The 14,767-nt window shown below is 44.0% G+C and overlaps 1 protein-coding gene across 5 annotated transcripts in view; it reads left to right on the top strand.

The window, feature by feature from the left end:
* The window catches only part of GATAD2B (GATA zinc finger domain containing 2B), a 119,552-nt gene that overhangs the window by 18,930 nt on the left and 85,855 nt on the right, over positions 1-14,767 (top strand). The gene's annotated exons all lie outside the window — the stretch shown is intronic.

Below are 14,767 nucleotides of genomic sequence, written 5' to 3'. Positions count from 1 at the left end.
GAGGCGGAGGTTGCAGTCAGTTGAGATCATGCCACTGCACTCCAGCCTGGGCAACAGAATGAGACTCTGTCTCAAAAAAGAAAAGAAAAGAAACGAAACGAAAAATGACAGTTAATTGCTCTGATAAAGAGGAACTTGGGTCTGGTCTCTCGTCCTGCCTGTCAGAGCTGCTTAGTTTGTAACCACTGAAATCTCCTGGTTGTGGTAAACTGCCAAGGCCTGAAACATTTCTTGTATACCTACTGTGTAAAGGTAGTATGTAAAAGATATAAACATCGGTATTGTAGAGGATATGAAGAGAAATTACAGAAGATGCAGTCAGTAGACTAGAGACTACCTGTATTAAAAGACTGCAGCTGGGCTTGGTAGCTCACACGTGTAATCGTAACACTTTGGGAGACTGCTTGAGCCCAGGAGTTTGAGACTAGCCTGGGTAACAAAGTGAGACCTCATTTACAAAAAATATAAGAAGAATTAGCAAGGTATGGTGGTACATGTCTGTGGACCTAGCTACACAGGAGGCTGAGGTGAGAGAATCCCTTCAGACCGGGAGGTTGAGGCTGCATTGAGCCATGTTTGAGCCACTACACTCCAGCCTGGGTGACAGAGTGAGACCTTGTCTCAAAAAAATGAAATAAAATAACTACAATACTAGGTATAATATTTTTATAAATTAATTAACTGGCGTATTAGGAACAAGTGCCCCTTAGGAAGGAATTGTATCCTTATTCAGCACTTTTTACACTTTGGCTTTAAATGTGATAGACTTACCAAATCCTGAAAATTCTACTTGTTTGTTTTCTTTTTTTTGAGTCAGAATCTCATTGGCCTCTGTTCTACTCCCCATTGTCCCTATTGCCCCATGGCCATTTTAGACAGAATCGGGCATGTTCAGGGTGATATGGCTGTAGACCCCAGAGCCGTTTTATTTATTTTTAAATTTTTAATTATTATTATTTTTGAGATGGAGTTTTGCTCTTATTGCCCAGGCTGGAGTGCAGTGGCCTGATGTCGGCTCACTACAACCTCCACCTCCAGGTTCAAGCGATTCTCCCGCCTCAGCCTCTCAAGTACTTGCTGGGATTACAGGCATGTGCCACCACACCCAGCTAATTTTGTATTTTTAGTAGAGACAGGGTTTCTCTGTGTTGATCAGGCTGGTCTTAAACTCCCGACTTCAGGTGATCTGCCTGCTTCTGCCCCCAGAAAGTGCTGGAATTACAGGCGTGAGCCACTGCTCCCGGCCATGGATATCCTTTAAATAATAACAAACATTTTTGGCTTCAGCCTGGGTGACAGAGTTGAGAACCTGTCTCTCTCTCTTTTTTTTTTTTTTGAGACGGAGTTTCGCTGTTGTTACCCAGGCTGGAGTGCAATGGCGTGATCTCAGCTCACTGCAACCTCCGCCTCCTGGGTTCAAGCAATTCTCCTGCCTTAGCCTCCTGAGTAGCTGGGACTACAGGCATGTGCCACCATGGCCAGCTAATTTTTGTATTTTTAGTAGAGACGGGGTTTCACCATGTTGGCCAGGATGGTCTTGATCTCTTGACCTCGTGATCCACCCGCCTCAGCCTCCCAAAGTGCTAGGATTATAGGCATGAGTGACCACGCCTGGCCGAACCTGTCTCTTAAACCAAATGGAACTTCAGGGACTTTTCTGTGTGTCAGGCTCTATCCTAAGCACTTTAAGTTAGTTAACTTGTTGAATCCTTACTGTACTCTAAAGGTAGATGTCATTCTTACTCCCATTTTACAAATGAAAAACTGAGGCACGGAGGTTTAAAAAAACTGCCTAATGTCATAAATCCTAGCAAATGCAAGAGTTGGGATACAGAATCAGGAAGTCTGACTCTTAAGCTCAAAGTCTTAAGCATCATGCTGTACTCCTTTTATCTCTGCATGTGTATGTATGTATGCATATGGATATAGGCCAGACACGGTGACTGACACCTGTAATCTTAGCACTTTGGGAGGCCGAGGTGGGCAGATCACTTGAGCCCAGGAGTTTGAGGCAATCCTGGGCAACATAGCAAAACCCTGGCTCTACAAAAAGACAAAAATTGGCCAGGTGTGGTGGCATATGCCTGTAGTCCCAGATACTCAGGAGGCTGAGGTGGGAAGGCTTGCTTGAGCCTGGGAGGTCAAGGCTGCAGTGAGCAGTGATTACAGCACGCACTCCAGCCTGGGTGACAGAACGAGACCCTGTATCAAAAGATTTTTTTAAAAAGAATGTATATGCTGGATGTGATGGCTCACGCCTGTGATCTCAGCACTTTGGGAGGCTGAGGCAGGCAGATCACAAGGTTAGTATGAGACTAGCCTGACAAACATGGTGAAGTCTCTACTAAAAATACAAAAATTAGCTGGGCATGTTGGCACTCACCTGTAATCCCAGCTACTCAGGAGGTTGAGGCAGGAGAATTGCTTGAAGCCAGGAGGTGGAGATTGTGGTTGCGATGAGCTGAGATTGAGCCACTGCACTCCAGCATGGGCAACAAAGCAAGACTCCATCTCAAAAAAAAAAAAAAAGACTGGGCACGGTGACTTATGTCTGTAATCCCACTTTGGGAGGCCAAGGCAGGCAGATCACAACATCAAGAGATTGAGACTGTCCTGACCAACATGGTGAAACCCCGTCTCTACTAAAAATACCAAAAAAAATGTTAGCTGGGAGTGGTGGCATGTGCCTGTAATCCCAGCTGCTCTGGAGGCTGAGGCAGGACAATCACTTGAACCTGGGAAGCAGAGGTTGCAGTGAGTCAAGATAGCGCAGCTGCACTCCAGCCTAGCGACAAAGTGAGACACTGTCTCAAAAAAAAGTATATATTTGTAGCTTGTTGTTTTAGTAACTGTATAATATTTCATTGTATGGATATACCATAATTTGCTTAATCTGTCCATTTCTGAGGAACAGTTCGGGTGTTTGCAATTTGTGTATATATGTGCTATGATAGCCAGCACTCCAGTGAAAGATCTTACATAGATCTTTACACATTTAAGTATATTTGTAGGTACAATTCCTAGAAGTATAATTAGTGAACCAAATGGTATGCACCTTTACAATTTTGTTAGATGTTGTTAAGTTATTCTCCAAAAATTTGTACCAATTTACATTCACACCAACAGGCTATAAGAGTTTCTGAAACAACTCAGTTGAAATAGAAACTTGAGAAGAGTAGTGTGGCTGTCCAGCAATGAGAACTGTCTTCAAGTGCCTTTGGGAACACTTATATACCTTATTAGCATTTCCTTTCAAAAAAGCAGTTGTCTTTGGATTTTGATTGTCAGCCATGTGACTACGGCCCGATTATTGGAAAGAGAAGGAGGCCTTTTTTGTTTTGAGAGGGAGTTTCGCTCTTGTTGCCCAGGCTGGAGTGCAATGGCGTGATCTCAGCTCACTGTAACCTTCGCCTCCCAGTTTCAAGTGATTCTCCTGCCTCAGCCTCTCTAGTAGCTGGAAGGCACATACCAGCATGCTTCCCTATTTTGTATTTCTAGTAGAGATGGAGTTTCACCATGTTGGTCAGGCTGATCTCAAACTCCTGACCTCAGGTAGTCCGCCCACCTCGGCCTCCCAAAGTGCTGGGATTATAGGTGTGAGCCATTGCACCTGGTGAAGGAGGCTTTTTAATTTTCTTTTTTTTTTTTTTTTTTTTTTTGAGATAAAGTCTTGCTCTCAGCAGTGGAGACTGGAGTGCAGTGGCTTGATCTCAGCTCACTGCAACCTCCCCGTCCCCGGTTCAAGCCATTCTCCTGCCTCAGCCTCCCCAGTAGCTGGGACTGCAGGTGCTCACCACTATGCCCAGCTGATTTTTGTTATTTTTAGTAGAGATGGGATTTCACCATGTTGGCCAGGATGGTCTCAATCTCTTCATCTCATTATCTGCCTGCTTTGGCCTTCCAAAGTGCTGGGATTACAGGCATGAGCCACTGCACCCAGCCACTTTTTGAAATTTTTATTTTAAGAGATGTGATCATGCTATGTTGCTCAGGCTGGAATGCAGAGGCAGGTATAATCACTGCAGCTTCGCACTCCTGGGTCAAACAATCCTCTAGCATCAGCTTCCCAAGTAGCTGGGATTAGAGGCCTGAACCGTTTCACCAAGCTGGAGTATACATTTTAAAACAAAAATTTTCTTTGAAATGTTTCTCAAATGTCTCAATTTTTAGTCTAAGTGTAAATGTTTTGATAATCTAATTTCTTGTTATTACAATCTTTTTTTTTTTTTTTTTTTTGAGATGGAGTTTTGCTGTTGTTACACAGACTGGAGTGCAATGGCACGATCTCGGCTCACCGCAACCTCCGCCTCCTGGGTTCAAGCAATTCTCCTGCCTTAGCCTCCCGAGTAGCTGGGACTACAGGCGCACCCCACCATGCCCAGCTAATTTTTGTGTTTATATTTTTAGTAGAGACGGGGTTTCACCTTGTTGACCAGGATGGTCTCGATCTCTTGACCTCATGATCCACCCGCCTCGGCCTCCCAAAGTGCTGGGATTATAGGCGTGAGCCACCATGCCCAGCCATCACAATCTTTTAAAATCGGGCAACTTCAGGAGTAATGCAGGTACAGTTACATACAGGAGGATGTACAGTTCCTAGTTGAGCTTCTGGCAGAGGCAGAGAGCCAAACACCGCTACATCAGCAGGGTCATACTGTTTTCAGGGAATGGAGATACCAAAGCAGGTAAGGGCAAATTCCTTGTAAGAGTTTTATTTATAGGCTGGGCGTGGTGGCTCATGCCTGTAATCCCAGCACTTTGGGAGACCGAGGCGGGTGGATCATGAGGTCAAGAGATCGAGACCATCCTGGTCAACAAGGTGAAACCCCGTCTCTACTAAAAAGACAAAAAATTAGCTGGGCATGGTGGTGTGTGCCTGTAATCCCAGCTACTCGGGAGGCTGAGGCAGGAGAATTGCCTAAACCCAGGAGGCGGAGGTTGCGGTGAGCCGAGATCGTGCCATTGCATTCCAGCCTGGTTAACACGAGCGAAACTCCGTCTCAAAAAAAAAAAAAAAAAAAAAAAAAAGTGTTAGATTTATTTGCTGACTGATTTTCCTGCTCTGATAGGTCACTTGTTTTCCTCCGTATCTCATTTCTCTGCTTTTACAGTGAAGGTGATCATTTTATTCAGTAGATTTAGGTTTCGTTCAGTGAATTTAGAACTTATTAGGAGGCTTTCACTTGCTCAGAGTAGGGTCAGAGTAGGGAGGTTATCTTTGTTGGTGCCTCAGCCTCCTGAGTAGCTGGTACTACAGGCGTGCCCCACCATGCCTGGATAATTTTTTTTTTTTGAGACAGAGTTTCACTCTTGTTACCCAGGCTGGACTGCAATGGTACGATCTTGGCTCACCGCAACCTCTGCCTCCCGGGTTCAAGCAATTCTCCTGTCTCAGCCTCCCGAGTAGCTGGGACTACAGGCATGCGCCACCATGCCCAGCTAATTTTTGTATTTTCAGTAGAGACGGGGTTTCACCATGTTGACCAGGATGGTCTCGGTCTCTTGACCTCGTGATCCACCTGCCTCAGCCTCCCTCAGTGCTGGGATTACAGGCGTGAGCCATCACGCCTGGCCTAATTTTTTTGTATGTTTAGTAGAGATGGAGTTTCACCATATTGGCCAGGCTGGTCTTTAACTTACGGCCTCATGCAGTCCTCCTGCCTTGACCTCCCAAAGTGCTGGGATTACAGGCATGTGCCACTGCACCCAGCCGAGATTTGACTCTTTTAAATACCTACCAGAGCTATGTGATTTGGGATTTGTATTTTTGTAGTTTATTATTATTTCTTTCTTTCTTTTTTTTTTGAAACAGGCGATTACTCAGTTTCCCAGACTGGAATGCAGTGGTACAGTCATAGCTCACTATAGGCTTAAACTCTGGGTTTTAGCGATCTTCCCCCTCCTCAGCCTCTCTAGTAGCTGGGACTACAGGAATATGCTGGTTAATTTTTTTGTACATTTTGTAGAGATGGGGTTTCACCAAGTTGCATAAGCTAGTCTCAAACTCCTGGACTCAAGTGATCGCCCTGCCTCAGCCTCCCAAAGTGCTAGGATTAAGGCTTTAGCCACCATGCCCGGCCTCGGTTTTTTTGTTTGTTTGTTTGTTTTTTGAGACAGTCTCATGATGTTGCTTGAGCCAGTCTAGAACTCCTAGCCTCAAGCCATCCTTTCACCTATGTCTTCCAAAGCACTGGGATTACAGGTGTGAGCCACTGTGCCAGGCCCAAGATATGAAATATTTGAATATGGAAACATAGTTGCTGAGAAACTTCATCTTTTTCAGCAGTTAAAAAAATTTTTTTTTAATATATTGGTCAGCTGTCTAGTTTTGAGACCTTAACCTATATTGTAGGAGTGGTGATTTGAATCCATTACAATGTAGACACAAATTCTGGGTCCCTATAGAAGAAATTTTTCTTGAGAAGCAGAAACTTCCACTTAAGAGCAATAAAATGTAGTTTTGACTTTTTGTAGAAAATACTTAGTCTTTCATCAGTTATTTCCCTGAAAAAGCACTAGGTTTTCTCTTGCACTCCCATTGGGTAGTCTAAGATACTTAGCACCAAAAGTCAAGTAATCCTATTTGAGATAATTGTCTTTTGTTCACATTCTCCCTATATTTCATAAGATCATTCTGTTCTCATTATATTAGAAGAAACAGAAAAGCCAAAATCAGATGATTTGAGTGCTTTTCATTGTTTCTTCCTTTCCAAAAAAAAAAGTGTTTTAAGAGCTGTTTTAGTTTTCAAATCCATAACCATGGTATTTTTTAATTATCTAGAAGTATTTGTTTAACCAATTTACCTTTTTAAAAAGATCCTTCAAAAATAGATCTTACTAATGTTGCCTTAGATGTAAAAAGCAATGAGTATAAAATATGTAGTTTGATGACTTTTTTTCTTTAAGAAATTTATGAATTTGTTAGTAGAATATAGCAAGATCTCCTGAACTCACTGTAGTTAATATTTCATTCAGTATTAGGAGTTGCTTCCTTGGCCTTGCAGATTTTCCTGTTCACTCTTAGAGGCCCTCAAACCATTCTGTTTTTTATGGTCCCTCTTACTTTCCTTTTTGTTTCAGATTATCCCTTTATCTGACCCATATGTTGGAGTGGAGAATCCAGTTCTTTGAGTGGTGCTTTTGATTCAGGATAGTCAACTGCTGTCTTAATATTAGGATCCAATATCTGTTTTACGCTTCATCTCATGCAGCTTTTTTTTTTTTTTTTTTTGGGAGACGGAGTCTTGCTCTGTCACCCAGGCTGCAGTGCACTGACACAACCTCTGCCTCCTGGGTTCAGGCAGTTCTCCTGCCTCAGCCTCCTGAGTAGCTGGTACTACAGGTACATGCCATCATGCCCGGCTAATTTTTTGTATTTTTAGTAGAGATGGGGTTTCGCCAGTTAGCCAGGATGGTCTCGATCTCCTGACCTCATGATCTCCTGCCTCGGCAAAGTGCTGGGATTACAGATATGACCCACCATGCCAGGCCTCATGCAGTTTTCTTTAATGCTATTTAGAAACTTCCTTGTTAGATGGATTTTTAAAAAAATGTTTTTGAGAGACAGCGTCTCACTCTGTTGCCCAAGCTGGAGTGCAGTGGTAAGATCACGGCAGCCTAGAACTCTTGGTCTCAAGTGATCCTCCCACCTCTTCCTCCTGAGGAACTGGGATTACAGGTACATGCCACAGCACCTGGCTAATTTTTTTTTTTTTTTTTTTTTTTTGGTAAAGATAGAATCTTGCTATATTGCTCAAGCTAGTCTTTAACTCCTGGGTGCAAGTGATCTTTCCACCTCATCCTCCCAAAGTGCTGGGGTTATAGGCATGAGCCACTACGCCCGGTCCAGATGGATTTTTCAAGAGCCTTTTTTATTTCCAAAGTCAGAGGTATAAAAGTCTCAATGAACAGGATATCCAGCCCTGACCTTAGCTCTTTGTAGATAAAAAGAAATAGTTAACTGAAGCTATATGGATAAAGGAAGGATCCAAATACTGCATATCTTGGATTCAATAGTAAATCATTATATTGTCAGTAAATTTTTAGTAACATGTCTCCTTTGCCCCTCAGATGTTTTCATTCTTTTATTTTATGTTTTTTGGAGATGGGGTCTCACTCTATTACCCAGGTTAGAATGCAGTGGCATGATTATGGCTCACTGTAGCCCCAATCTCCTGGGCTTAAGTGATCCTCCCATTTCAGCCTCCTAAGTAACTGGGATTACATGCATGTGCCACCACTCATGGTTGGTTCTGTACCTCTTGTACCTGACTGTCATCAGCATTAAGCCAAGGATATACTACCAAGCTCTTGTTTATCAGTTTTTGTAAATACATATATATTTTTTGAGATTGAGTCTTGCTCTGTCACCTAGGCTGGAGTGCAGTGGGATGATCTCGGCTCACACAACTTCTGCTCCCAGTAAAAGCAATTCTTTGCTGCCTCAGCCTCCCAAATACCTGGGATTACAGGTGGCACCACTATGCCTGGCTGATTTTTGTATTTTTAGTAGAGTCGGGGTTTTACCATGTTGGCCAGGATGGTCTTGATCTCCTGACCTTGTGATCTGCCCACCTCAGCCTCCCAAAGTGCTGGGATTATAGGCATGAGCCACTGTGCCCAGCCTGTAAACTTTTTTCTTTTTTTTTTTGAGATGGAGTTTCACTCTTGTTGCCTAGGTTAGAGTTGCAATGGTGTAGTCTCAGCTCACTCAACCTCTGCCTCTCAGGTTCAAGCGATTCTCCTGCCTCAGCCTCCCAAGTAGCTGGGATTAACAGGCATGTGCCACCATGTCCAGCTAATTTTGTATTTTTAGTAGAGACATGGTTTCTCCATGTTGGTCAGGCTGGTCTCGAACTCCCGCGATCTGCCTGTCTCGGCCTCCAAAAGTGCTGGGATTACAGGCATGAGCCACTGCACCCGGCCTGTAAAAAAATGTTTTTAACTGAGGTATAATTTACCTACAGAAAAGTAGTTTTATTGTAAGGTGACCACCCAGATATAGAAGATTACCTCTACCCAGAAGTCTTTTTTGGTTTTTGAGATGGAGTCTCACTCTGTCACCTAGGCTGGAGTGCAGTGGCACAAACTCGGCTCACTGCAACCTCCCCCTTCTGGGTTGAAGGTATTCTGCCTCAGCCTCCCAAGTAGCTGGAACTGTAGATGTGTGTTACCACGCCCGGCTAATTTCTGTATCTTTAGTAGAGATGAGATGGGGTTTCACCATGCTAGTCAGGCTGGTTTCAAACTCCTGATCTCAAGTGATCTGCCCGCCTTGGCCTCCCAAAGTACTGGGATTACAGTTGTGAGCCACTGTGCTGAGTCCCAGAAGTCTTTATGTTCTCTCCTAGTCATTACCCTCCTCCACTCCAACAGGTAACTATTCTGACTTCCTTTGGTAGTATTTGTATTCAGCTACAAGGTTGAGAATTGGTAATCATAGCCACAGACCTCCTTTAAGATAAATCATATAGGTGTCATTTAATATAGTGGTTCTCAGCTGGGAAGATTTGTCCCTTGGAGGATATTTGGCAGTGTATAGGGACAACATTTTTGTTTGTTTTTGAAGATGGAATCTTGCTCTGTTGCCCAGGCTGGAGTGTAGTGGCTTGATCTCAGCTCACTGCAACTTCCACTTCTCGAGTTCAAGTAATTCTCTTGCCTCAGCTTTCTGAGTAGCTGAGATTACAGGTGCATGTCACCACTCCTGGCTAATTTTTATATAAAATTATATTTTTATATAAAAACCCATAGAGATGGGGTTTCACCAGTATTGTCCAGGCTGCTCTTGAACTACTGACCTTAGGTGATCTGCCCACCTTAGCCTCCCAGAGTGCTGGGATTACAAGTGTGAGCCACTGTGCCCGGCCAACATTTTTGGTTTTTGAAACTAGGGTGGTTGTGCTGTTCATATCTGTTGTAGAGTCGGAGGTGTTGTTAAACATCTTACAGGGCATGGTAGAGCTCCCCACAATAAACAATTAACTGGCCCCAAATGTCAAATAGTATGGAATTTGAGCAATCATGCTCTCATAGTGAGGTTTCATTGAAGTGATTGTGACAAAAAGTGATACATTAAATTGTGTGTGTGTGTTTTTTGGAGTCAAGGTCATCTAGGCTGGAGTGCAGTGGTGCTATTTGTGGCTCATTGCAGCCTTGAACTCCTGAGCTCAGGCCATCTTTTCTCCTTAACATCCTGAGTAGCTGGGACAGTAGGCACACACTATCATGCCCGGCTTTTTTTTTTTTTTTTTTTTTTTTGGTAAAGGTCTTGCTTTATTGCCCAGGCTGGTCTCGAACTTCTGAGCTCAAGTGCCCATCCTGCCTCAGCCTCCCAAAATACTGGGATTACAGGCATGAGCCACCAAGCTTGGCCGCCTTAAATTGTTGAAAACCCTGTTCTACTTTTGAAACTTTTTTTTTTTTTTTTTGGAGACAGAGTCTTGTTCTGTCACTCAGGCTGACATGTAGTGGCATAGCTCACTGCAACCTCTGCTTCCCTGGTTCAAGTGATTCTCCTGTCTCAGCCTCCTGAATAACTGGGATTATAGGCATGTGCCACTATGCCTGGCTAATTTTGTATTTTTAGTAGAGACAGAGTTTTGCCATGATTGTCAGCCTGGTCTTGAACTCCTGACTTCAGGTGATACACTCGCCTCGTCCTTCCAAAGTGGTGTGATTACAGGTGTGAGCCACCAAGCCCGGTCTGCTTTTGAAACTTTTGTGTGAAACCTTTATAAAAAAATAAGTTTGCAGAGACCCCTTTTTCTGTCACTCAGATTGGAGTGCAGTGATGCAATTATGGCTCACTGCAAACCTCTCCCAACCTTGCCTCCTGGGCTTAAGTGATCCTCCCACCCCAGCCTCTCAAATAACTGGGGCTGTAGTGGTATATCACCATGTTTGGCTAATTTTTGACAAGGTCTCACTATTTTGCCCAGATGACCTTAAACTCCTGGGTTCCAGTGATCCTACTGCCTCAGGCTCCCAAAGTGCTGAGGTTACAGGTATGAGCCACTGTGCCTTGCCTGCAGAAAACTTTTTCTTTTCTTTTACAAGCCCTTAACTAACATTATAGAAAACTCTTAAGAATAAACTTTTTTGTGGAGGGGACAGAGTCTCTCTGTTGATTAGGGTGGAGTGCAGTGACGTGGTCTCAGCTCACTGCACCCTCCACCTCCTGGAGTCAAGTGATTCTCCTACCTCACCTTCCTGAGTAGTTTGGGATTACAGGCATCCACCACCACTCCTGGCTAATTTTTGTATTTTTAGTAAAGACAGGGTTTCATCATGTTGACTAGGCTGGTCTCGAACCCCTGACCTCTTGATCCACCCGCCTTGGCCTCCCAAAGTGCTGGGATTACAGGCCTGAGCCACTGTGCCCAGCCAAGAGTAAACTTTTTTAAAAGTTCAGATTTACTTAGGAAAAGGGGTAAACCTATTTTACTGAGACAGAGTCTTGCTCTGTCATCCAGGCTGGAGTGCAGTGGTATAATCTCTGCTCACTGCAGCCTCTGCCTCTGCTCAAGTGATCCTCCTACTTCAGCCTCTTGAGTGGCTGGGACACAGGTATGTGCCACTGTGCCCAGCTAACTTTTTGTATTTTTTTTGTAGAGAGTGTGTTTTGCCATGTTGCCCAGACTGATTTCAAACTTCTGGGCTCAACTGATCTGTCCCCCTCGGCCTCCCAAAGTGCTGGGATTACATGCGTGAACCTGGCTTGTGTCCTGCTGGGATAAACTTTTTAAAGTGGATATTTACTGCCCAGTAAAATGATAAACCTGCCCACTGTAGCAAATTCTAGTAACAACGGTCAGAATTTGGACAAATCTTTGTCACTGAATTGAGAAAAAGTGTCTGTTTTTCCTGTAGACTCCATGTGCTCATCAGTGCTGTATTTTTAGTAGAGACGGGGTTTCTCCATGCTGGTCAGGCTGGTCTTGAACTCCTGACCTCAGGTGATCTGCCCACCTCTGTCTCCCAAAGTGCTGGGATTACAGGCATGAGCCATCGTGCCCGGCTTCCTCATTTCAATAAAGAAAGTTTCTTGGCTGGGTGTGGTGGCTCACGCCTGTAATTCCAGCACTTAGGGAAACTGAGGTGGGTAGAATACAAGGTCAGGAGTTCGAGACTAGTCTGGCCAACATGGTGAAAGCCCATCTCTACTAACAATACAAAATTTAGCCAGGCATGGTGGTGTGAGCCTGCAGTTTGAGCTACTCGGGAGGCTGAGGCAGGAGAATCGCTTGAACCCAGGAGGTTGCAGTGAGCCAAGATTGTGCCACTTCACTCCAGACTGGGTGACAGAGGGAGACTCTGTCTCAAAAAGAAAAAAAAAAAAGGCCAGGTGTGGTGGCTCACTCGTGTAATCCCAGCATTTTCGGAGGCTGAGGCAGGTGGATTGCCTGAGATCAGGAGTTCAAGACCAGTCTGGCCAACATGGTGAAACTCTGTCTCTACTAAAAATGCAAAAAAAGCCAGGTGTGGAGCGTGCACCTGTAAGCCCAGATACTCGGGTGGCTGAGGCAGGGGAATTGCTTAAACCAGGGAGCTGGAAGTTGCAGTGAGCCGAGATTGTGCCACCACACTCCAGCCTGGTTGACAGGGCCAGACTCTATCTCAAACAAACAAATAAAAAAGAGATGATTTCTTACAAGTCTACTGGATACTAATGTTGAGCCCATTTTGATGACCAAATTCTTATTTTATAATGTTGTTGGACAGGAGTGATGAATGTCCAGAATTTTACATTGGCATATCTTGTTCATCAGTTCTGATGTTAAGTTTCTTGACCATTTACTAATCATTAGTTATGAGCATCTATGTTTTCATGTGTCCATTTACAGTCTAAAGAGTTCTAGGTGAACCCTGAAAGACCCCTTAACAGTTTATTTTTCCCTTGGATTCAATAGGAGGGAATACTTATTAGTACATTTAATATTTGGTCACCTAGATCTTTTTTCCGCGATATCTGATCTTTAGCCTTTAGTGTGTCTTTCCTTAGCTAGTGTTCTATATATACTATAATAGTGTTGTTACCTGTCTTACTCTTACGCTGCTTCTGGTTAGGCCTGGAAACTCTGTCCTTAATTTTCATTGTGCTTATGTCTTTTAGTAATTATGCTAAACCTAACCATTGCTTTATTTTAAAATTTTAGTCAGTTTTTGGATAGGTGATATATGCACATGGTACAGAATTCACAATTGGAAAAAGTTTACGTGAAAAAGGACATCTTTTTCTTTTTTTTATTTTTATTTTTATTATTTTATTTATTTATTTATTTATTTATTTTGAGACGGAGTTTCACTCTTGTTACCCAGGCTGGAGTGCAATGGCGCAATCTCGGCTCACCGCCACCTCCGCCTCCTGGGTTCAGGCAGTTCTCCTGCCTCAGCCTCCTGAGTAGCTGGGATTACAGGCATGCGCCACCATGCCCAGCTAATTTTTTGTGTTTTTAGTAGAAATGGGGTTTCACAATGTTGACCAATTTGGTCTCGATCTCTTGACCTCGTGATCCACCCACCTTGGCCTCCCAAAGTTCTGGGATTACAGGCTTGAGCCACCGCGCCCAGCTATTTTTATTTTTTTTAAAGATGGGTTTCACCATGTTGGTTAGTCTGGTCTTGAACTCCTGACCTCAGGTGATCCGCCCGCCTTGGCTTCCAAAGTGCTTGGATTACAGGCGTGAGCCACCATGCCCGGCCCAAGGACATCTCTTTCTTTGGAGACAGAACTTAATCTATTTCTTTCTCTTTCTCTGTTCTCTTACCCTTCTCCTCCCCTCCCCTTTTTCATCCCTCCCGCCACCCCCCACATTTTTTTTTTTTTTTTTTTTGAGAGGAAGTTTCACTCTTGTTGCTCAAGCTGTCAGTGCAGTGGCACAATCTCAGCTCACTACAACCTCTGCCTTCCAGGTTCAAGTGATTCTCTTGCCTCAGTCTCCCGAGTAGCTGGGATTACAAGTGCCTGCCACCATGCCTAACTTTTTGTATTTTGAGTAGAGACGGGGTTTCACCATGTCGACCAGGCTGGTTTTTTTTTTTTTTTTGAGACAGAGTCTTGCTCTTGTTGCCCAGGCTGGAGTGCAATGGCGTGACTTGGCTCACCGCAACCTCTGCCTCCCAGGTACAAGTGATTCTCCTGCCTCAGCCTCCTGAGTAGCTGGCCAATTTTTGTATTTTTTAGTAGAGACAGGCTTTCTCCATGTTGGTCAGGTTGGTCTCAAACTCTTGACCTCAGGTGATCCCCACTGCCTCGGCCTCCTAAAGTGCTGGGATTACAGGTGTGAACCACTGCGCCGGGATGCCTTCCCTTTTTTCTTTCCCTTCCTTTTTTTCCTCCCTTTTCTTATTTTTCCTTTCCTTTTTCCTTTCTCTTTTTATCTTTTTCATTTCTTTTTCCTTTTTTTTTTTTTTGGATATGGAATCTTGCTCTCTCGCCCAAACTGGAGTGCAGTGGCTTGATCTCAGCTCACTGCAACCTCCACATCCCAGGTTCTAGCAGTTCTCCTACCTCAATCTCCCAAGTAGTTGGGATTACAGGCGCCCACCACCACACCTAGGTAATTTTTGTATCTTTAGTAGAGACGGGGTTTTGCTATGTTGGTCAGGCTGGTCTCGAACTTCTGACCTCAGGTTGATTATCCTGCCTCAGCATCCCAATGTGCTGGGATTACAGGTGTGAGCCACTGTGCCTGCCCTATTTTTATTTTTTATTATTTTTTGAGATGAAGTCTTACTGTCACTGGGGCTGGAGTGCATTGGTGCG

This window comes from Callithrix jacchus, chromosome 18 (genome assembly GCF_049354715.1).
Source record: "Callithrix jacchus isolate 240 chromosome 18, calJac240_pri, whole genome shotgun sequence".
Taxonomy (NCBI): Eukaryota; Metazoa; Chordata; class Mammalia; order Primates; family Cebidae; genus Callithrix; species Callithrix jacchus.
Note: the sequence above shows the minus strand (reverse complement) of the source record. Positions and strands in the feature narration are given on the sequence as shown.